This window comes from Anser cygnoides, chromosome 11, assembly GCF_040182565.1.
Source record: "Anser cygnoides isolate HZ-2024a breed goose chromosome 11, Taihu_goose_T2T_genome, whole genome shotgun sequence".
NCBI lineage: Eukaryota > Metazoa > Chordata > Aves > Anseriformes > Anatidae > Anser > Anser cygnoides.
This window is the reverse complement of record NC_089883.1, coordinates 17,277,639-17,301,593: the sequence shown is the minus strand read 5'-3', so window position 1 is coordinate 17,301,593 and position 23,955 is coordinate 17,277,639. Positions and strand designations below refer to the sequence as shown.

The 23,955-nt window shown below is 40.6% G+C and overlaps 1 protein-coding gene across 1 annotated transcript in view; it reads right to left on the bottom strand.

Annotated features, from left to right (window-relative positions):
- The window catches only part of THSD4 (thrombospondin type 1 domain containing 4), a 299,851-nt gene extending 295,499 nt beyond the window's left edge, over positions 1 to 4,352 (bottom strand). The window contains exon 1 of the mRNA XM_013177461.3: positions 4,335 to 4,352. The gene's annotated coding sequence lies outside the window, so the exon portion shown is untranslated. The remainder of the gene's footprint in view (positions 1 to 4,334) is intronic.
- Between the last annotated feature and the right edge of the window lie 19,603 nt (positions 4,353 to 23,955).

The following is a 23,955-nucleotide window of genomic DNA, read 5'->3' as shown; positions in this document are numbered from 1 at the left end:
TGCTAACATTTCAGTCAGCATCGGAAGAAAAAGGTGGTTTTGTCTCTCTGGTCCTGCTTTATATTAAGTATACCAAACCTAAAATCCCTCAGGGTATGTTTATTGAGCAGCACAGTAAAGCATGCAGCACGAGCTGTGACCTTAGAACCAGATAGTCATCGGCAATATTTTTAACGACAAAATCTATTATTCTTGTGCTGGAATTGACCAAGCAAGGTGAACCCATTTGCTTTAAAACACACCCAAATAGATTGTTTTTCCTTGGCAACACTTAGGGCTCAATTACAGTTGAATCCAGGCAAACCACTAAAAGACGAAGTGTTGACTGTGCTATTCATTGCAAATAAATAAATAGATAGATAGATTTTAAAAAAATCAATTTCCTAGCCCATGTATAGCAACAGGCACTCAGCAAAAGATCAGCTGTGGAAAATGCACTTTCCCTTGTATGTTCACCAGGCACTTGCTACAGCGCAGCACTCCCAAGAAGTTTCAGATGCCCCGTGGGCACCACAGCAGATCTTGGTTGTAAAAAGACAGCTGTAGACAGCTGTATGTTAAAGATTTGCAGGGCTTTCTCACAAGAAAAAAAAAAAAAAAGGCTGTATTATAATGCTAAGAAAAGGGTAGTTATGCTACCTCCGAGAGATAGAGGTCTCACCTCTAGTAGGTAAATGGGTCTGGAAACCACAGGACTAGAGAGAATTCTTCCAGTCCCTCCTGAGCAACGCTGTGGCTCGGTAACAGGTAACCTGTACCTGCGCTTCAGAAGCTAGGCTGGAGCCTGTTTGGCAGTAGTAGACCGCAGGAAGCAAATGCTGCGCTGCTCTGGCCATGATATAATGCAATACATAAATTATTGACTCACTACTAAGCCAGGTAGCATGTGAGCAAGAATGGCTCTGGCAGCTTACAGTACTTTAGTTCTAATCTCTGCTACAGATTAGATGTTCCACTTCATCTGCTCCACCAATTACACAACTACTGTTTGTTACAGGGAGAGACACAACTGCAGCCACATGGACTAGAGGCAAGGGTTTCTTTTCAGGAGCAAAGACCTAAGAACTTAGGTATTAATAAATTAACAAGTATATTCATTTAACACACTGGGATTGCTCTACCTGAGGCAGTTCCTAACTCTTGATACTGGGGAAAGATTATTTAAACTGTACCAGTTGAAAATTAGCTACCTAGCTGTATCAGCCCTCAGGGAGGAGGACTCGCTTCTCTATGAAGGGAAGCTGAACAACATTAGCCTGCACACTGGCGGTCCCAGAGGCCTGCTCTGCTGGATGCTAATAGTATTCAGTAGAGTTGGAGTCTGACATGCATCATCTTATTATATTAAAGCACAGGGCACAAGGAGACCTTCTGACAAGCCGAGGAACATAGACTCACCACTGTTTTCCCTTCCTCTTGTAGGATGCCTTTATTCTCATTTCCCTAATATCTCTGTTGTTTTCTGTTTGGCTTTTGGAATGATTGTTCCCTCCCAATAGCTAATGCAGTGTCCTCTCTCACCCCTCCACCTCCTCCTCCCTTTTTGCCTGATGAACTGCTCAGAAGAGCACACATCGTGTTTTCCCAGCAGTGTAAGAGGAAGTTGTTGTCATGCTGCTGTGGGGGAGACGAGCAGTTCTTCCCACACCTTATCTGTGCATCAGAGCAGCTGATGCTAAATTTGTTCTTAACAATTGCAGAGCTAGGAGTCTCATTAGACTGCAATGTTATCTGAAGTCTTTCATAGTTTACATAACAAATGTGGCTATGTACAAAAAATCAATGTGAACACACACACATTCAGGCTATGTCTGCTATTTTCTTCCAGATGGACCCGAAGGGCATTGTGAAATAGCATCATTACTCCTAAAAGAGAGCAAAACATGAATGCTTGGAAGAAAAGAGGATCCACAAGGAGTTTAAATTATTATTTTTTTCCTGCAGTAATCCACATAGGAAATGCTTCTTTAAAGCTTTAATTTATTATCACAAGATGTAGAAAGTAATGCATTTGATGAAAATCACAGAATCGTCTAGGTTGGAAGAGACCTCCAAGATCATCTAGTCCAACTTCTGACCTAACACTAACAAGTCCTCCACTAAACCATATCACTAAGCTCTACATCTAAACATCTCTTAAAGACTTCCAGGGATGGTGACTCAACCACTTCCCTGGGCAGCCCATTCCAATGCCTAACAACCCTTTCAGTAAAGAAGTTGTTCTTAATATCCAACCTAAACCTCCCCTGGCGCAACTTTCGCCCATTCCCCCTCATCCTGTCACTAGGCACGTGGGAGAACAGACCAACCCCCACCTTGCTACAGCCTCCTTTAAGGTACCTATAGAGAGCGATGAGGTCTCCCCTGAGCCTCCTCTTCTCCAGGCTGAACAAGCCCAGCTCCCTCAGCCGCTCCTCGTAAGCCTTGTTCTCCAGACCCCTCACCAGCTTCGTCGCCCTTCTCTGGACTCTCTCGAGCACCTCCATGTCCTTCTTGTAGCGAGGGGCCCAAAACTGAACACAGTACTCGAGGTGCGGCCTCACCAGAGCCGAGTACAGGGGCACAATCACTTCCCTAGCCCTGCTGGCCACACTGCTTCTTATGCAGGCCAGGATGCTGTTGGCCTTCTTGGCCACCTGGGCACACTGCTGGCTCACATTCAGCCGACTATCAACCAGTACTCCCAGGTCCTTCTCAGCCAGGCAGCTTTCCAGCCACTCATCTCCCAGCCTGTAGCTCTGCTTGGGGTTGTTACGCCCCAGGTGCAGGACCCGGCACTTGGCCTTGTTGAACTTTATACAGTTGACCTCAGCCCATCGGTCCAGCCTATCCAGATCCTCCTGCAGAGCCTTCCTGCCCTCGAGCAGAGCGACACACACACCTAACTTGGTGTCGTCTGCAAACTTCCTGAGGGTGCACTCGATCCCCTCATCCAGATCATCGATAAAGATATTGAAGAGGACCGGCCCCAGTACCGAGCCCTGGGGGACACCACTAGTGACCGGCCTCCAACCAGATTTGACTCCATTCACCACAACTCTCTGGGCCCGGCCATCCAGCCAGTTTTAACCCAACAAAGCATACGCCAGTCCAAGCCACGAGCAGCCAGTTTCTTGAGGAGAATGTTGTGGGAAACGGTGTCAAAAGCCTTACTGAAGTCAAGGTAGACCACATCCACAGCCTTTCCCTCATCCACCAAGCGCGTCACTTGGTCATAGAAGGAGATCAGGTTCGTCAAGCAGGACCTACTTTTCATAAACCCATGCTGACTGGGCCTGATCGCCTGGTTGCCCTGTAAGTGCCGCGTGATGACACTCAAGATAATCTGCTCCATGAGCTTCCCTGGCACTGAGGTCAAACTAACAGGCCTATAGTTCCCCGGGTCTACCCTCCGGCCCTTCTTGTAGATGGGCGTCACGTTTGCTAGCCGCCAGTCGACTGGGACCTCCCCTGATAGCCAGGACTGCTGATAAATGATGGAAAGAGGCTTGGCCAGCTCCTCCGCCAGTTCTCTCAGTACCCTCGGGTGGATCCCATCCGGCCCCATCGACTTGCGTACATCCAAGTGCTGTAGCAGGTCGCCAACCATTTCCTCGTGGATAGTGAGGGCCGCATCCTGCTCCCCATCCCCTTCCACCAACTCAGGGTACTGGGTATCCAGAGAACAACTGGTTTTGCTGCTAAAGACTGAGGTAAAGAAGGCATTAAGCACCTCAGCCTTTTCCTCATCTTTTGTAACTAAGTTTCCCCCCAGCATCCAGTAAAGGATGGAGACTCTCCTTAGTCCTCCTTTTTGTGTTGATGTATTTGTAAAAACATTTTTTGTTATCTTTAACGGCAGTAGCCAGATTGAGCTCCAGATGAGCTTTGGCCCTTCTAATTTTGTCCCTGCACAGCCTCGCAACAGCCTTGTAGTCCTCCTGAGTGGCCCGCCCTCTTCTCCAAAGATTGTAAACCATTTTTTTTCTCCTAAGCTCGAGCCACAACTCTCTGTTCAGCCAGGCCGGTCTTCTTCCGCGCCGGCTCGTCTTTGGGCACGTGGGGACAGACCGCTCCTGAGCCATTAAGATTTCCTTCTTGAAGAGTGCCCAGCCTTCCTGGACTCCTCTGCCCTCCAGAACCACCTCCCAAGGGACTCTGCCAACCAGTGTCCTGAACAGCTCAAAGTCAGCCCTCTGGAAGTCCAAAATGTAGGACAAATCCAAATCACCAAGCAAAGAAAAATCTGGGTGAGGACAGGAATGAACTTATTTGATCATTTGTTCAGTATGTGGTGATTAAACCACATCTTGTCTCCCAGTGTGTAGGCAAAGATAGCCACCAGCTCCACTTACCCAGCAAGCTGCAAAGGTTTGAGATGCAAGGGATATCGGAGTATTTTTTACTTCTAAAGCTGCAAGACTTCTCTGCTCAGGAGCCAGTTCTTTGGCCAGCTGCCACTGTAAAAGAATAGGAAAATATTTCAGTTGGTTTAATTAGGTAGTGCTACTTTGAAAATTCAGATAGATTACAGCATAAAATGATAAAACTGGCAGGCAGATAATACAGAACAAGAGTCTCCGTCCTGTAGAACTCAACTGCCTCTCACTAGTCATGAAGAAGAATCTCACACTAATAATGGGAATGACTGTGCATAAAATTCCCCATTTAGATGAGGAAGGAGAGAACTTAAGAAAGATCAGATTGTAGTAGAGCAGGAAGTAACATTTCCCTTCCTTGACTTGTTTCAGCCACTTATTTGTTTCAATACTTCTCTGTGAGCCACTGATTGTTGCAGTGAGATCTTTCTGCTTCATTTCCTTCTCTTTGTGAGAGCAGGTGTCAAACACTGCAAAGAGTTAGAAATCTGCTGCCTAGTATATGGAAGACAACGTCACATTTGCAACAGGTCCAGCACAGGTCAGTGGTGCAGTTAAGGCATGGAAAGTACCTATTACACAAGCTTTAGATTCTGAGATAGAAGGGGGGAGGGAGGGAAGCAACCAGCAACAGGAAAGAAAGAAAACAAACACGTACAAAATAAAAATAACAATAAAAAAAAATACTTGGAGACATCAGTTACCTGGTGGCTTGGAGAAAAGCAGTGTAATTTTACAAAATTTTCTCTCCACCCCTAGATCAGTTTCTCTTTAAGCAGGAGCACTTAAAAGAGTACATGACACCAAAGGAATAGTAAGTAACTCAGTTGCATCTTAGATATGACGAACTGCAGTAGTTTTGTAATTCACACCCAGAAACTGTGTTCAGAAAAGCCTCCATTTTATGTCCCCTATCTATGCCTTTCCCCAATAGCAGGAGGTCCTCCTGCCTGTCAGATCCTTGTCTGAGAACAGAGATGCACAAAAAATGTAAAGCTTTTCAGCCAGTCAGTCACGCTACAGAAACAGGAGAACATACCTGATTTACATTTATTTTACTTCACCTGAGGGGATGAGTTCCAGGAATGGCACTTCCCTGTGAGCTGCAGCTCTGCTGGGCTGCAGTAGCACTGACTCACTCAAGGAAAACTCCATGAGAGCACAGCAGAGCAAGTTAACTTTCAAGCCATACAAAAAAAAAAAAAAAAAAAAAGGACTTCCTGCTTCCTCCTCAACACTTTTTGGTCACACCAGAGGACTTCTCCAGGTTCTGGATAAGCACCAGCTACGCAGAGCATATCACTTGCTCTTACTACCATGCTATGTATAAATAACTCAGTACAGTTTTCTTACGGGGACTTACTCACTAGCTTTTTCTATTGCCTTTTGCTAAACACCATCTTTTGTCCCTTTGAGCTAGTATTACAAAGTTCGTGTCAAATAACCTGTCTACACATGTTTCCTGCCTAAGCCTTCCTTTTAGAACACCTTCCTCACAGCAGGAAATACAAGCAGAAGGATACACAGATTTAGGTGAAGCAATAACACGCATTTAGAAAACATGAGAATCATTCAACTGAGTGGCCTTTTCTGTTTGTATTTCTTATCTTTATCTAATTGTAAGACTGTAGACCTACAGCACACAGCACGTGCTGTTCTACATTTATTTTCCTTTGTTGTTTCTCAGCCGTACAATTTAAACTTTCTTTTATTGTATCTGTAACTATAACACATTCTAACATTTACACATGGAGAGAGACTTGGCACAATAGTGGGTGCAGTCTGTCTGCTGTCAGAGAAGCATTCTCCAGCTGAGTCTACCCGCTTCAAGAGCTGGGAAATCTGCGTTGCCTTTTTTACAGCTTAGCTTCCTCTGAGAAGAGCTGTGCACAGCTCTAGGGCTATTGATAACTGTTAAATAACTGGAGGGTTAGGGCGCAATGTTGGAGCAGCATTAGAAACCTGCTCATAAGCGACTAGAGATCCCACAGTAAGTGGGTGCAAAGGGGGCCCAAGCAACAAAGAAACAAAGCAGCGGGGAAACAAGAAGCCCCTGGGCTAGGCAGCTGTGCCCACAGGCACTTAATAGTGCCGTGGAGAAGTTAGAGCACAGGCCTTGGACCTTAGAAGTAATCACAGACTTTGGCATCCTTCACAAGCTAGAAGCTGCAGATGCCCGCTAACCACCAATTTTTGCCTAAGGCATCTTTGTTTCCTCTGTATGCAAAGGGAGAGTTACAAAGACCTTAGGATAAGATTCAAAACATCCCGCATGCTAAGTGAAAAGCAGCGACAAAAGAAATACTGAGCGGAAGAGTGGTTGTAAACTCCCAACTCCCTCAAGATGCTCTTAAATCAGGTCTGTTGGTGGGAAGGTACAGACAGCCCTGCTTGTAGTGCACACGTGTAGTAGCGCTGGCCACAATGGGCAGCAAGTGGCTAGAAGCTTCCAGTAAAGAAGCTCTGCAGGCAAGATACCCACCTCTGTTAAGCACCATGGAGATGGTTGTGGCAGAATCCATTCACCAGTTCTCCTTGCTCTGCTCCTCACTCACCACAAGTGCTGGAGCTCTACAACTGAGCCTTCTAGCTCGTGTGAGAGTATCTGAATGATAGCGAGGAAGCGGCTCTCCAGCATGAGTTTTGACCCTTCTGGGTAGAGAATGCGAGACACATGGTCCGGACGAGTCTCTGGCACATTAGCTGCCTTTGTGAAGTTATTTGCTGATTCAGAGGTGTGAAGATTCTAAAAAACACTGTGGAGGCAATGGCACTGCTTGTGGTACTGAAACAGCATGGACTCCTCCCGGGTCGATATGACTTCATAAATATTGACTTTGGATAAAGCTTCTGACACAATTTTGGTGTTGGGTTTTGTTTTATTTTTTTTTTCCTCTCCTTTTTCCTTCCAAGTGGGTTCCCAGAGCTAATTTGCTTAAGGCAACATACATGACACAAGAATAAGCCCTTTGAACAGTGATGCAAGTGCTTGGTGATGAAATGAAAAAAGGCTGGATTATTGTTAGTTGGGATTTCATGCTTTGTTTGATTTACTCTGGATTCTTTGTCACCTCACTGCTATTCTTGCCAACACATCTCAGAGGGCTACTGATTAAGGGCCAACATACTGTTTTCAAGGCTTTTCTGACTTTTACGCTTATCAGTCGTTGTTTTCTCCCCTCTCCATAGAAGCAATACACTTTTACCCATCAATCTTTTTACTCAGCAAATCATCTAAGCAACAACTAACCATATTCTAGGCCCGATTCTTTTCTCATTTGCAGCAGCATGAAAATTAAAGCAATGTAACTTCCTTCAGTGAAACGATTCCTATGCAGTTATTAGGTGTAGCATACGCCAGAAAGGTATTGCTTTCCTCTCTGTAACGTGAATATAATTGTCTTAGTGTGCTAGTACATGAGTTCACAGCCACAAAAACACACCCAACCAACACCAACACATGCTTCACCCAGTGTATGCACAGGAAAGCCCTGATCCAGTACAAAAGTGATAGGAGGTTACAGGTGAAGACAAGTACACCAAAGAACTGTTTTCTTGCTTTAGAGGGAAGTCAGGCACTTTTTCCCCTAGAAAAGCACTTCAGAATTGCCTTGGTATTGAACACGCCTAGGTGTTTTGCTGAATCAGGCACAAATTTCTACTCCTTTATTCTCAACAGAGCAGGACTAAACCAAGAGAAGAAGAGGGCAGGCAATAACTACAATAACGACATCTGAGAAGACAAGAGACTAAATGCAAAATAAGGAACATAGCTATGCTCTTCTTTGGCAAGGGCCAAGGTAGCGTGCTAGACTCCAAGCAGTATTTCCAGGAACGCAAGAGTCAAGCGTTTAATATTCAATTTGTACTCATTATTCCTTGCCCCTGCATTTCAGTGCACATCACTGCACCTATGTCAGACACACACACACTCCCCAGACCGAACTTGCTTTTCCATTTTGGAATAGAGGCTGTTTCCATAAAGCTTTTATCCACAACATTACCCACTTTTTTGATTTGCTGATTCTTAACAGAACTTAAAGTTCTCTGAAAACCACTGCCGCTGAGAAAAGATTTAATATCCATACCCAAACACTCGCTGAACGTCTAACCTGGAGATCAATATCTATAGATTCAGATTGTGTGATGTGGCTCTGATGAGACACTTGAATACAAGTCATTGGCAAGAGCACTCCTGTCATCATTTTTTGTCATGCTGTCAGCTGGCAACTTGATGCTAAATAGTTTAACATTTGTATCAGCAATTCAGTCAGGACATTAATTCGAAGCAGAAGAGAGTTGTTTACAAAAAATAAATAAAAGGCTTATGGATGATGTAAGTGCTGAGCTATGGGCTTTCTTCCCCATGCAGTGAACATGCCTAGATGTTTTTCCCCTGATTCAGGAAAACAGTCAGACCATAAGCAACCTGTGTACTGATCTGCAGGCAAATCTTATGTCAAAACAGTGGTCTATCCCCAAAACATTTTCAGTACTTGAGGAACAGCATGAAACAAAAGCGTTGTTGCCCCCTTCCCTGTACCTCCTGAGCATTAACAGGTCTGCATCATCTTTTACTCTCACTGGAGGGTGTTAACCCTCATCCCGTCACACTTTCCATTCTGCACTGAGAAGAATAATAATGCAATTGAACACTGTGTACTGTCTGAATTAAAAGGTTATTAAAAAGAGAAAGAGAGAAGACAGTGGAAAATGGACGTGTGTTCGATTTCACATTCTAAAGAGAAGGGTTTTTAAGGATGAGGCATGTGCCTACAGCAGTTCACGAAGGGTATGTACAAATCATCCTTCTACATAAATGGTCATGGCCAAGACTATCCAGCTGCTTTGTAACATACTTCTACTCTGAAAAGTTGTATTTACAGCCAAAATGCTCTGAGCATAATGTGAACAAGATTTTACCCTGTCCACTGCAGAAAGAGGGAGTTGTTTTGGGCCAAAATACCAAGACATTCCACATAACTCACAAACACTATTCCCTCATCTAATAAGCCTGCTCCGGTAAAGATTCTTAAACCAGAGATTCCTACCCATTTGTTCTTAAAAAGACTACGAGTGCAGTAACTAGAAGTCCTAACACAGTTGAATATTTTCTATGCTAGAGATTCAGACTGTACGTTTAGGAATTTATATCAGCAGTACATAATTTAGCAACTCTAGGACCCACAATTTCTAACTGCCTAACATGCAACAGTTTAATCAAGTCTGGTTAACCAGAAGTGACAAACAATTCTTGTACAAAACACAGACTTCCTTTTATTTCAGTTCAGGCTATTAAGAAATATTAAGCTGTAATGAATTGTTAAAATCCTGCTTTTTCTCTTTATTCAGCTTCAGAGGTGCAAAATAGGTTGCCAGTACAGTTTTCTTATCTTCCTCCAAAAATCTCACACAAATAGCAGATATTTCATAGCAGGAAGAATCTTTTCCCTGAGATAGAACAGCATAGCTGAGCTGCTCTAGCAATGCTGAGAGGCACAGTCCCTCCAGCCACACCGTGTTTCTTTCCTATCTTGCAGAGCCCCATCTATCTCCAGCCTGTCCCCTACCCATGCATGGCACAAGGAGAAGCTGTCAGCGTGAAACTTGCCCCAAAGCTGGACTCCAGTCAGAGCCGGACTCCACACAGCCAAGGGCTGAGCACCAATGAGAGCCCTCCCAACAAGCGCTTGTGCAACAGACAGTTAACTGCCTCTTCTCCCCTCTTCTCTAAAAAATAAAAAATTATCCGACCTCATAAAAGCTGTAGCTTCTAAACCTTGAATCATCTGTGACAGTGAAATAAAGAGAGAAACAAAGGGTATGGGGAGGAGACAGATAAGATTTTGCTTCATTTGAAGAATAACATGAGGATAAATTAGCCAGCTAGAATTCATCTGTTGTCTTCCTTTGTGCATAAGGTAAACAGAATTCAGTTCCCTTCAAGTAGATGGTCTGTAGATTCCAAGAACTTTAAACGGGGGATGAGCACAGGCAAGCACAACTGGATGAGGAGATCGGGCCTTTTTTTTTTTTTTTTTTAAATCATCTCAGTTGTTAGGGCTAATGTGTATTACATAGCACACAATAAAACACCCAAACTCTGCTTCAGTGATCTACCTTCCCATAAAAACCTAATTTACACAGTATCAACATCTGTTTAGCAGAAGGACAATTATACAAGTATGTGTGTATACATATGTGGACACACACAGGATCCCATTAGTTTCTCATAAGTTTTAAAGAAGTGAATAGAAGTAATTAAACATTTAAGTATTGTTTTGGAAGGCATTCTGCTCATCTTGGAGGAGCACTTTAGAGATGTTTAGAGAGTAAATGTTAGCCTCTTCACTACCAAATATCTCTAATTGCCAAATTCCTTGAAGTAGGCACTGCTATTTTTTCTCGGGAAAAATATTTCGTTATGCATTTCAGCTGCACAGAGAAGAAAATAAGTTTACATGTAGCTTTGAACAGACGTTTATAGACACAAAAGACGAAAAATAACTTTAGAGCTATGTAGCGATTTTTCTATTTATAGTATTTCTGCATGTTAAGTTTACAGTTCCTGTAGTTTATTGCAGTTTTGTGGGATTAAAGTCCTCCTACAAAATCAGATAAACAAGAGAAATGGGGGGAGAGAAACTGTGTGCTTTATGTACTGTTTATTCGTCTTCAATGAAGTCTGTCCCATGTATACAATCAAACATCTGTGGAAAGTCTGCATTTTGACCAAAGCAATCATTCTCTGCATTCCAGTTTTGGTAGCTGGTTCTTTTACTTGCATGTGTTGTGTATTGTGTGCATGCACACATATGTGGTTTGGGCATACTTCTCACAAATGAAAGGAAAAAGTGAGACAGTTTACATGACATTTTGTTAACATAAAAGCCAAAAAAACTTCGGTCCATACCACATAGACAATTAATGTTTTAGAAACTTCCACTCTGAGATTCTATAGGAATTAAGTAGCCTTTGTAAGTCATATGTCATAGCTACCTTGATGTGAGAACAAATAATCACCTAGATCATATTTACCCCCTACATTTGTGTAGAAGCTTCCAACACATGAGATGATTGCAATGAAATCAGTTGATTTCAGCCAGTTGAGCAAGAAGCAACTTATAAATCCATCTGTCATGAAGTTTGTTTCCCAGTTCATCTTCATGAAGTAACTTACTTACATGTTTCTCTTTCTGATGGAATAAGGCGTTTCACTCCTCTCAGGTACAACCTGCAAGAGACAGAATACAGAATAGCACCAATAAACTCTGAATGAAACCCCACAAGCAACATCCTTGCCTTAGGACTTTGAGACCACTGAGATGAAGTAAATGTTTCAGGTCAACTTCACTACTGAGTTAAGAGAATCACACCAATAAAGAAGGGAAATCTTCTGGCTGAGAAAAAAAAAGGAGTCTGCCTAGTCCTCCATCTGTTCTACAAACAGACATATAGAGCTGCAACGAATTCTACCTGTTCTGGTCTCATTTCTCAAATTTGAGTTGTGTCCACATGGATGGCAAGAATTCCACATCTACATTCAGTGCACATCACTACATTGTGGTAAACAGAACAGAGTAAAACATCTTCACTGAACAAGTATCCATGTGCAAGTCAGTTGTGCAGTTTAAAAGGTAGGCAGCATATAAAAGAATGTGAAAATTTTATAGTAACATCAAATTAGCTATTTGTATAACACATTTTAGATACTTCTACCTGAATAAAATATATTTTTCTTGTAATTTAGAACAGAACATAGATTTTTTTTATTTAAAATTTTAAAGATTATTTTTGATGTCATTCTGCAAAAAGATGTTGCAATTCCTTTGATCTTGTACGAGACTACCACATTCTAAAAAGATGCCATAACCAGTAAAAGAATCTGCCTCTACTAACGATCTGTTTCTACAGTAACAGAAATAACAGTTCTCCAGTCTACCATCTCAGTACCAAAAATACCATGTATTATCTTACATAACTACCAAGTAGATTGCAGTAAAACAGACTGATTAAATGCATATTAAAATAGCTCCAAGTGATTTGGGTATTACTTTCCATTATTATGTAATTTACTTCCACTCTTTCTTTAGCAATCACTGCATCTTTTGGAACATTGTGCAGCTCAGAGCCAGAAACACAACTGGATCAACACCCTAACTTCTATACTGCACCACAGAAGCATCTATAGGTCTTGCCTACCTTATGAAGTATTCTTCCAATGCTCAATGTTCGTCTATTAAGAAAACAGTATAGTTCCATTTATTTTTCTTCAATAGGCTTCCTTTTGAAAGTTTAACATTTTATACTAAAATTATGGATACAAATTCAACTTTGAGAAAGCTAGAGAAAAACCTATATATATATATATTATACACGCTGTCTGCACAGTGAGTCAGAGCCCAAGCACAGCTTGTCAACACAAGTACCTAGAGCCAAGTCATAACCTCCACTTTAAGGTGTGGATTAGATGAAAGGATTAGAAAACATATTACAATGTCCAGAAATCTGTCAGAGGGAGGGAGAGATCTTCAATCTTAAGTAGCACTATGCTCTGCTTCCTAAGTTCCTAGGGTATTGTGCATTTGTGGAATCCAGGTTACAATGGGACGTCAGCTGGAGCAGAATAGTTGATGGAGATCCCAGGTCTGCATGTTTTTGATGCATCCATAGAAATGCTCTGCAGAAGCAACTCAGTAAGCTACAATGCTTTTTTTTTTTTTTTTTTTTCCTACCTGCCCACACTCACAGCTGCCTGGTATGTGCAGTGAAGAAAATTAAGCTGCTCAGCCAATGCACTGTATTTTGGATGGGACAATCCCATGCATACTTTGAGACCTAGAGAATTTCCTGACAGATTATGAAATAATTAGTTGGCCAGAGATCCAGCCCTGGGCCCATTCTGTAGGCAAACTTTATTCCCTCACAATGTCTGACCAAAGCTGGATAGAAAAGCTGTTTTCTTTCCCCTTAGGGAAACTTGATAGTTTTGAGATTGTGGGGTTTCCAATTTTTTATTTTTTTATTTTTTATTTTTCAAGTTAAAGTGAAACGTAAGTTCCCTATTTGTTTATTCAATATTTCTCTTGTTTTCTCACTTTTGTCCTACAATTTCCTACAGGAAGGAGTCAGGGGGAAGAAAGGTTGGGAAAGGAAGAGAGAACGACAGCAATCCTCCAACTCCCACCAATCTTCAAGTATTTCTTAAAAATTGTTTAATAGGAGAAAAGGTGGAGATTAGTAAGAAAATGTGTAAGTAAAAAAAATGCCTTTTTCTAATTGCTAAAATAACCCAAACATAACCCAGAAGAGAATGAAGATTCAAACTGTAAAGTCCAATCCATCAAAGTCATGAAATGCAAATAATTACACAGAGGTTTTGGAATTCCAAGATTACTGTTAGTACAAGGTTAAACCAAGCTCCAAAAGAACTTCTTTAGCAGCAGGTGGAAGAAAACTTATCAAAAAACTTTCAGTAACCTGAAAAAATAATGAGGCCTTTTCAACTTTGCTGACACCAGATAGAAATGTTTTGGAGAAGAAAAAAAGGAAAAAGGCTGACACGATTTAGAAGTAATTCTTCTTTATGGTCACAGTAGACTGATGCAGCATGTATTATAGTGTCATAAGGGATCAGAACTTCAAGCAATGAAAAAGCAATGGAATTGCAGTGTTCTGAAATTATAAGACTTGAAGCAGAAGGATTAAATAGAATTTGTGACAGAACTGGTTTTAAAAGACATTGTTGAGGAAAAAGAAAAGACTTTCAGGATGTAGTACATTGTCTTTTAGACCTATTCCAAAAACACTGATGACATTTTGTGCCTAAAAGAAGCTGAAAAGTTACTTCTGTGGTGACTAATGTAAAAAAGAAGCAGAAGACTAAAGGTGGGGCAAATAAGTGGAGTCAGATGCAGGCACTTTCATGGTAGGTGCAGTGACTTTTAGATTCTTTTAATCAGATTCATTCTGATTGATATTGGTTTGGGCGTCAATATCAAGTTACCTTAGAAAGCTCAATTGTAAGAAGTGCTAAAATCACTACTGTTAAAAATTGAGAATACTGAACTTCAATTGCTAAAAAGGTCTGACACCTCCCAAAGAAAAATCCCCAGTATCTTGCAAAATTAGGCATTTCAGTGGATATATATAATTTTTTCAAATATGCGAAGATGAGGTGTTTTTTGCCTGGTGATAAATGAAGTTCCATACAACTTCTACTTTTGAGAGATCAAGACATGAAATCAAGAGCTACTGATCTAGGTAATGAAAGGCATGTCAGGCTGCAAGCTTGCTTTCTGCATGTATTCTGTGAGGCACAGAGAAAAAAAAATCCTTCTTGAATAAAACTGTAACTAGCCTTTGTTAAATATCTTATTTTTACGGGGTATTGTATGATGACAAGGAAATTGTTTATTAGTGTGATTTGTGATATACAAGTAAGGACCTCTTGCCATGGCCTGCCTGCTTGTTTTCTCTGTCAGAAGCTTCTGCACCTTGCTGAGTTTTGCACAATAGTATGCTTGGCATTGTTCAAAATTGATTCAAGATTAATTCAATCTCAGCAGTGATTTATCTGTTGAGAGCATCTTTTTTTTTGCCAGGAAGTACAATAGACTAGTACTTCAAAAGCATTTATCTTGGGAGTGTTCTGTGTATACATTGGTCAGAAGTGAGTATTGCCTAAACATTCAGAAAACTGTACAAGCAAAGACAGTTGTTCTTCATCAGGTTCCACAGGACACCCAGCCCATCTATGGAGTACAGTACAGGTTCTTGAAGACTGCCTGCTCTCCTAGTGCACCAAGTTCCTGTCCAGAAAGATGGGTCTTTTAATCATACAGATATGGGCAACCAGAAACAAAGAACACGAATCAGAGCAACACTTTCATGATATTGTACCTTGCTGGGTCCAACTGTAGCAATATCACCTGGGAAAAGGTCACTGCTCAGGTACGGCAATAACTCAAAGCCCACGTACTGCCTTCTCACTTGCTTCACCATGAAGTTACAGGAAAACCCAGCAAAGACCATCTGCCCATCCTTGCTCAGGGCAGATTAAGGTTATGATCATGTACTGACATCTTCCTTATATATTTCATAGTTGTTCAGACAAGAAATAAAACATGGACCTCAACCTGCTATAAGAGACCCTTCAACAGCACACAACTTCTTTTTGTAGCCTAGAATAGTTTACAAAATACACAATCTTGATATTATTACTGTTCTGTCTTACCAGACAAGATTTGGAACATGTTACAGTTAGAAGCAAATACCTTTGTAATGGAAAGAGGAAGAGATATCTGTCTGTGTCTGTTTTTACAAAGAGAATGGCTATTGTCTGAACATGGTTATAGACTTTGAAAACTATTAGTATTCTTTGATGGGGAGATCTGATACAAAGAACCTATAGAAAAAAAAGAACATAAGCCTTAACACTAGCTGTTAAGAACATTTCAGGGAATAATAACTGCAGGAGATAAGGAAGCCTAAAATAAACACCAAAATCTGTAGTGCATCTAGGAACATCCCTCACCACAGGAAAAAGAAGAAAAAATAATCAAACGATCTCACGAGTGGATTTTTTGACAAGGTGGAAGAACCATCTCTTCCTGGAGTGACCTTGAACTGATCCCAAACGCTGCTCAGTTTGGCTGTCCAAGGATGGTTCATTTATGAATGAACTCTAGGAAATATGAGGTACACACCATCCAAGGCTATCATAATTCTGCACTTTCAAGGCTGCTGTGAGACTGAGGGAGCTCGTGGATCATGACAGAAAGTCAACACAAAATAGAGTCAGCATATAAGTTCATCAGATTTACTTCATCAGGTTTTTGACTCTCCCTTAGAAACATTTCCCTACACAGAACCCAAAAGCATTCTAGATACTCTTCTGTTTTGTTTTTCCTGGTAGCCTGGCCTGTGGAGCCATCAGAACCACTAGGAAGGGCACCTTAGCTCAAAAGAGAGCAAGAGAACTTTTCCATGGTATTCTGAGGAGTAGCTAACATCTGTTACATTCACAACACAATTAGTAACTTTTATAAACACACAAAATCTGACATTTTAAATCCTTAAGGCAATGCACAGGGTTGTGAGAATCCCACGTTGACACTAAGCACTCTCACGCTTCTCTTCATGACAGGATAACAAGGCCAGGAATATTTATCAAAGGGCTTTTTTCTATTGAGGAAGATAGAAGAGCTGAAAGTGACAGCAGATGGAGTGAGAAGAAAGAAGTCTCCCCTAGACTAAGTAACATAAAAAAGATTCTTCTACTCCCTTCTATAACATAGAAGGCTACAAAGGTGTCCTATTGAAGACATTCACACCTGCCTACACCATTTTGCTTGGCTCAAAGCACATAGCAGCATGTCATGGGAAAAACGAGCACTTACAAAGCCCAGCTGTAGTGTAACAAGGTGAGTCATGATCCAGATATGTATCGATGACAACCACACACCTCTGTCTCCAGAAATGCCAGAGCACCAAGAAGTAGATGAGAACTGCAGTCCCCTAAGTGCTGAAGGATAAATTAAACAATAAGTCAATCAAACATATGTGACAGAACAAATCTGTAGCAGCCTCTTCCCCTACTTCATTTCCCATGTACACATTTTCGTCCAAGGTCTGATGCTGCCTAGAAAGCTTCTGCCAGCTCATCTTGAGCAACAACCACCCAGTTTGACATAGGGAAAAAAATAAGTTCCCAGATGTTGAAAGCTTTCCAGGGCACCAACATTAATGGTTAACTCTTGCTGAAGCAGTCCCCATTTCTTACTCCTACGTTTCCTTATGCTTTTTTCAATGTCTACTTTCTCATGAAGGAAAATGCTTTAAGAAAAATAAAATGTATTCATACATATTTAACACACATGCACACACATACACACTACTCCTAATCTTGCCATTGCTGCAACTCTTTTAGTTTTGGAAAAAGGGAGCCTGGACTTATTTTATCATGGAAAGCTGATTAGATAAATCTGGGCTGTTTTGTTGTTTACATGATAAACTGCTGCAACATTTTCACCCACTATGGTACGTTGCCAGTGCTGGCCCACAAAATGAATATGAGTGCCAACTCTAGCTCACTCACACTCCCTTCTCTATATTTACTCAAATAGTCATTCCTTTACCCTCCCTGTTCTCCTCATGGCTGTGGGCGCTCACTCTCATATGACCCAGAAACATGAAAACTTTTGAGTCTACAATTCTTGCGATTTTACAGTGTTGTTGTTTTCTTTTTTGTGTGTGTTTTCTTTTTCATTGTTTTATGTAACGTAAGTAAATAAAAAATACTTTTAAAACCTGCTGTTGTCAGTAACTACATTTCACCAGGTCTGTTTCCAAATCCAACTCTCTGGTTTTGGTGCCAGTACACTGCTTTACCAGTCAATAATGTGCTCATTTAACTCCCAATGAATGGTGACAGAAAAGTTGAACAATCAAGGCAGAAGCAGCATCACCTATCCTTTAGTCACAGCTACGATGTAATAGGAGATACGGAGCTTGTTGTCAAGTCCCACAGCTCTAATGAGACTTTCAAAAGCATTGGCCAAGTATGCAAGTCACCCATTTTTCATGTACCATGACTTGTTATCAAAGTTATGATGTGTGAAGATAAAGCTGATCAAAAATAGCATGGACTTTATGTTCAAGCCAGAAATTCTTTCTCAAGTCCTCTAATACAAAAATAATACCCTTTGAAGATTGTTATATAACAAACTACACCCTGAAATGTGATCTGAGAGAATATATATATATATATATCTTTTTTGCAACATCCCCAAAGAGCAATAACACTACAGGAGCTTAAGTCACCAAGCTGTCCTCTCAGTACCACTGTAAATTGTGCAGCATTATGCCCGACTCAGGTACATAATAAAAGTCACTGACAGAAAAGAGTGATGGAGGTAGGCCGTTCCTCTGCCCACACAAATTGCTTCTCTACAGCATATTATTTTTAAGTCTCAGAGAACAGGAGTAACCTTTTAATTTTGCCTGTAAAACTACCCCACATTTTAGGCTGACTGACTCTTTTCCTCATCTTCAACAGATGCTCAATTCATGTCCAAATTCACCTCCTTCCAGGAATTTGTCTAGATGTCATTAATCTAAGGAGAGAAGTTTGTCACAGCTGGAGTTAGTAAGCATCAGCTGTGGACGGCAAAAAGAAGTAACAACTCCAAAGCTTACGTGCAGACATTCTGGCACCTAAACGCAGACTAAACTATTTCTACGCTGTCCTTACAATCACACTGTATTTCTTATATTTAATTAAAATGGCTATAACTCTTTTAATCTCCTTACGTTTATGATTACTTCTCTCTCCAGTGTCTTCACTTGCCCCTATGTTATTAAATCATCCAATAATTCTGCTTCAAAAATAGGTTGAGTGAACAAATCCAAAGAAACCATGAATCTTGTAATCCCAGAATCACAGAAAATACTACGGGCAGGGACTCTAGGGGCTTCTCGTCTTCTGCCCCCCAGCAAGATCAGATCTACCTGACAGATCCCTGTTAGGATTATTCTTAAAATCAAAACTGATAGAGGTTTTACAGTCTCCCAGCTGTACATTATCCCTAACCAGGCATTAGCCAATTCTAAACAGAATTTCTCTTATTGCAATTAGAGTCCTTTAATTCTTTTCCTGCCTATCAAAATGGGAAAATACGATATTCTTTTCTATTTTGCAATAGTCTTCTAGGTATTTGAAAGCATTATTGAAGGATAGAATTTTTGTTCCCTCTCAGAGAATTTAGCTTTTTGAGAAAGCACCTTAACTATTAGATGATGAAAGAAACATATTTAGACCTTATAGAAACTCCAAAATATTGGAGTATTTCCTTACACATTTAACATGGCTTTTTCCTATCTTATTATTGAGTAGTTACCAAATAAGAACGACATACCTGATTGTGATCACACCAGAATTTTAGAAAAAATTACACATTGACCCTTTTTATTCTGTGACACTGAGAAATAAATAACTTGTAGTATGTTCTTATTTTGGCTTACTCATGTTCCTTTTGCCCAAGTCAGAAAAACATACTGTGTGACAGCATTGCAGAGTTTCTGAAGCAGCTAAGAGCAAGAGAAGCTATAAACATATCTTATTTCATTTACCTCCTCTCCTTTTAATTTTGGCCAATGTAAGAAGCACGACAGGGCAATCACGGACACCAGGGAACTTTGTGCTGCCCATCAGAACACAAATCCAACTGCCTCTGGAGAGCACTGGCACTTTATTGCACACTTTGCAACTGGAACTTAACATACATCAGTGAATGATGACAAATACATACCCATGTTTTTTTCACCTCTAATCTTGCTATGCTGATTTATAATACATGCAATTCTAGGAATGTTAATGGTCTCAAGCCTTTCAAGAACCTAAGCAGCAAAGAATCCTTACCCTGACTGTCTGTAATTCAACCCAGCAAATGACAGCTTTCTGTCAATAATATGCTCTCGCTGTATCTGTGAACGCGTACACCAAGCAGGGAGGAAAACTGTTCAACTCTGAGACAAGCTGAAGTCAGATACTATATCCCACAAACCTCTAATAAATACAGTCTTTAGCCTCCACTTCACTCTAGCAGGAGCAAACAGAAATCATTTTCCTCACAGAACCCTTACAAAAAATAAAAATCAACACCGTCTTAATAAATTGCAACCAAACACCCACATTGATCAGTACGCTTAGCACCAGTGAATCAAATCCCGGTGCCTGGAAATTAGTGCAAGTTTCTCAATAGCAGAGCCAACCTAGTTGAAGCAATAGTGCTTCAGAGGAGGGCTCAAAAATTCAGCAGTTCTTTTGGCCTCACTAACATCTGATGGTGACGAGTTTTATTGGTTCATTGTTTTACTGTTTCACTGCTTCATATTGAGTAGGTAATTTCATTGAGTCGTTTACAATGATATTTAGTCTTTTTCCTGAGCTTTACAGTGAATTTATGACTGGCTGGCTGAAATTATTCCTTCAGTAGCATGATACTGAGCATTTGACCAGCAGTCCGTCTGTCATCATGTTGCCTGAGCCTGTGACTTCACTTTCTTTACCGAGGTCTTTTGCAGTCCTCTCTAGTACTGTGAATTTCACAAAGCGTTTTTAAAGCCTATAAGCCAAATGTCAACCCTCTGCCCATTCAATTTTCTTCCATCAATTTCTTCACAATGTCCACAGAAATCAAGTTCAAAACAGCCATCAAACCTAATCTTGATATATTCCTTCAAACATCAGTTATTCAATTCACTGTCATTTGCCTGCATCCTGTACCCTAGATCTTCATTTTATCATACAATGCAGCATTTACGAAAAGTAATGTTCTGCTCAGGTTTACACTCAGATTGTCAAAACATATTTCCATTCCTGACAAATTGAACATTTAAAGGAAGTCTCAATATGATTATTTTAACACTTTAGAGAAATAAATTTTGCTTCCGCAGAAGGTATAATGGCAATCACTCCCTCAGCAGCTGCTTCACTGGTTTCCTGTTAGGCAACAGGACTATGAAATTGCTCTGCAGATGCATTAACAAATGTCTTGCTTTACCCCTTGGATTTCAGGTGACTTTCTTGTTCGTGGTATTTTCTGATAGGTCTCTCTATCCTAGGTCACATTGGAGAAACTATTTATTGCTGGTTCAGAGTGTAGAACTGCATGTAAGCACAAGCTAACTGCAGAACATGCCAGATTAATGTCAGTTCCCAAATGGTTCTGAACAGACTTTGTCCTTGAGTATGCTGGCAGCTAACCCACATGCACCCGTGATTCAGCTGCAGTATTGCTGACACTTAATATCAGCAAGAGATAATTTTCCTAGTATAGATTTTTTTTTTCTTGCCAAATATTAAGCTTGTGTAATTCGTAAATACCAGGCAAAGTCATCTTGCCATGGAACTTTCTGGAATAATTTCCACTGGAAGTCATTGTGTCTCTCAAAGGTTTGAAAAGAGGTGAATGAAACACAAGGCCAGATTTCTGAATAGTCTAGATTTATATATTTTTGCTGATGGTGATGATATGGCCTACACAAGCTCATGAAGCATATTTTAAACTCACATTTTTCCCTTCCTTTCGTTAATGTCATATGTTCTGGTTATGTTCATGCTAACATGGTATGGAAAAGCCTTTGAAATTAGAATTTAAAGCCCCATGAGCAGGCAAACCTTCTGAGAATTTGTACTTAGACACAAGCCAATCTGCATTCACAATCAAAGATCATTTTGTGTCGTACACTGCTTGGCATGGGCTCTGACTGTCGTTCTGGATGTGATCACAACAATTATTAAACAACAACAATGAAACAACCAGACTCTCCTCCCAGCTAAACTCAGCAGGTTATTACGTGTACCCCACATGCTATATATCAGCAAGCCAGGGCCCGATAGCTGGCAGCCATCTGGCAGAAGCAGCTATTTCTAATGCTGGTTATATATATTAATTCTCATGCAAATGCATGTGCCTGGTTTCAGGGAGCTAAATCCTAAACCTAGCACCAGTATATTCCTTTCAGTATTTCTTTCATGACTTTTTCATTTACAGTTTTCAGCTTTCCTGAATACAAGTCAGAGACACATGCAAGCCCTACAGTTCCCTTATCTGAAATAGTGATATATTTGGCTTGTCTTCTGACTTATCACTCACCTGCATGTCTGTGACTGAACAGAGATCTGTATATACATCCTTTACAAATTTTCAGAGGCCGGTATTTGTGTAAGGACTCTGTACCCAAGCAATCCAGTAAATGTTTCAAGAGGACCTCTTCAATGTTAAATGTTTCAGGAAGACCTCTTTCAGATATCCAGAGAAATTAACAAAAACCCTGAGAAATCTGCATACATCTGAATAATAAAACACTATTATTTCAAAGAACCGAAGTTTCACAGACCTTTGTTCCTCCATTTCAGGTGGTCCCCAGGGTGACAGTTGAGGTATGTGGGCAGAAATCATGAGAATGCCTAAAAGCACCCACCCACTCAGATCCTATTCCAGCAGCAGGGAGTTGTAAGAGAGGTGGACACTACAATTAATACGTTGGCAGTGTCCCTGGCCTCTCTGCTTTAATCCTGCACATTACAGCTATGGCTTTTGAATTTCAGCTATGGATATAAATTCAGAGGGTGACGTGGGTTTTGTGGCGTCATGTGCAATGGCCATGTGGAGTAGATGTTCTAGATCTCTTTCTAGACTATCTCTTTTATACATTTTTCTACAATTGCAGAGATTGAGTTTGAGGATCTAGTGTGTCTTTCCTCCTAACATTTCTATGTACACCCATGTTTCTAATCAAGAAACAACGAGACAGAGTATGATCACATCAGGATTACTGAGATAGGCACACCAGAAATTGCTTCCTCCAAAAGCCAAGAGAAAAGCCTCTGTTCCCCATGCCAAGAGGTGAAAAAAAAAAAAACACACACACACCACAGAACACAGAAATAACTGTGGAAAAACCCTGCTTAAGAATGGTTCAGTGGTAAGAGAGACACATAAAAGAAATAAATCCCACCCAAATGCTTTTCCAACACCTTCAGCAAAAATCCAAAGGAACCCTGGATCTTCACATAAAGACTTACTTTACAAATTGTAACATGTTACACTGGGAAAAAAAAAAAATCTTTTCCAAACTTTGAAGAAAACATCAGTGAACACAGTAGATTGAGCAAAGATAAGCATTCACTGTCAAGTACAGAAACACTCTGGATCTCTGATCAATTCTTATACAGTTTTGATTCCAACAATTTCATTTTGCCCCAGAACATCCACTAATTCATCTACTGAGTTTATCCAAAATGTATAACAGCCTATTACAGAATAATTCTTTTTAGTACACCAAGTCACAACACATTCATAAAGCCCTCCACATCCTGCAGAACTGCAGGTTTGTACCAGAGTCGTCTTACTTCGTTTTTCCCAGAATAAAAAAACTTTGCTACAAATCTAGTCAAAGTATCTCTGTCAGCTGCTGGATCAAGGATACATGACATTTTACAGTGACTTAATATGCTACAGGATTATATGTTCAGAATGCACAACTACATTCATCAGACTAAGGGACATTTCTCTTGTATTAACCTTTAGAAAATACACTGGTTTCTGTCCTTTTCCAAGGTTTCACTCTGCTGTTAAGAGGTCAAACACAATTTTTCCTTATGTATGTAACCAGGAAGAGGATGCTTATATCTTGCTTAGCTGATGAAACTGCTAGGGAAAGAGTCCAGTTGGCAGAGACAGACTTTCCAAGAGAGAGACATCTGTTCACTAACTGGAATGCAATCAGACATTTTCTTCAGATGTTTCTGACCTGTAAGCAATCAGTAAAAAAGCTACACAACCAGATATTCTACATTAGCTCAAGTTTTTGGAGAACTTTTAAAAAATTAGAAGTAGTGGTAGTGTAACAGCAGCTCCTAGGAGCCCTGAGAAAGACCACCAAGACCTGTAATGCCAGACCAGTACCAAAAGAAAAGTGAAAAATGGAGTCTCTAACAGCTGATAGCCCAGGGTAAGCTAAGTAGAAAGAGCCACAGGCAGGATATTCTTACTCTTAAGTCTAGGAAAACATGGCACAGAAAGACTGA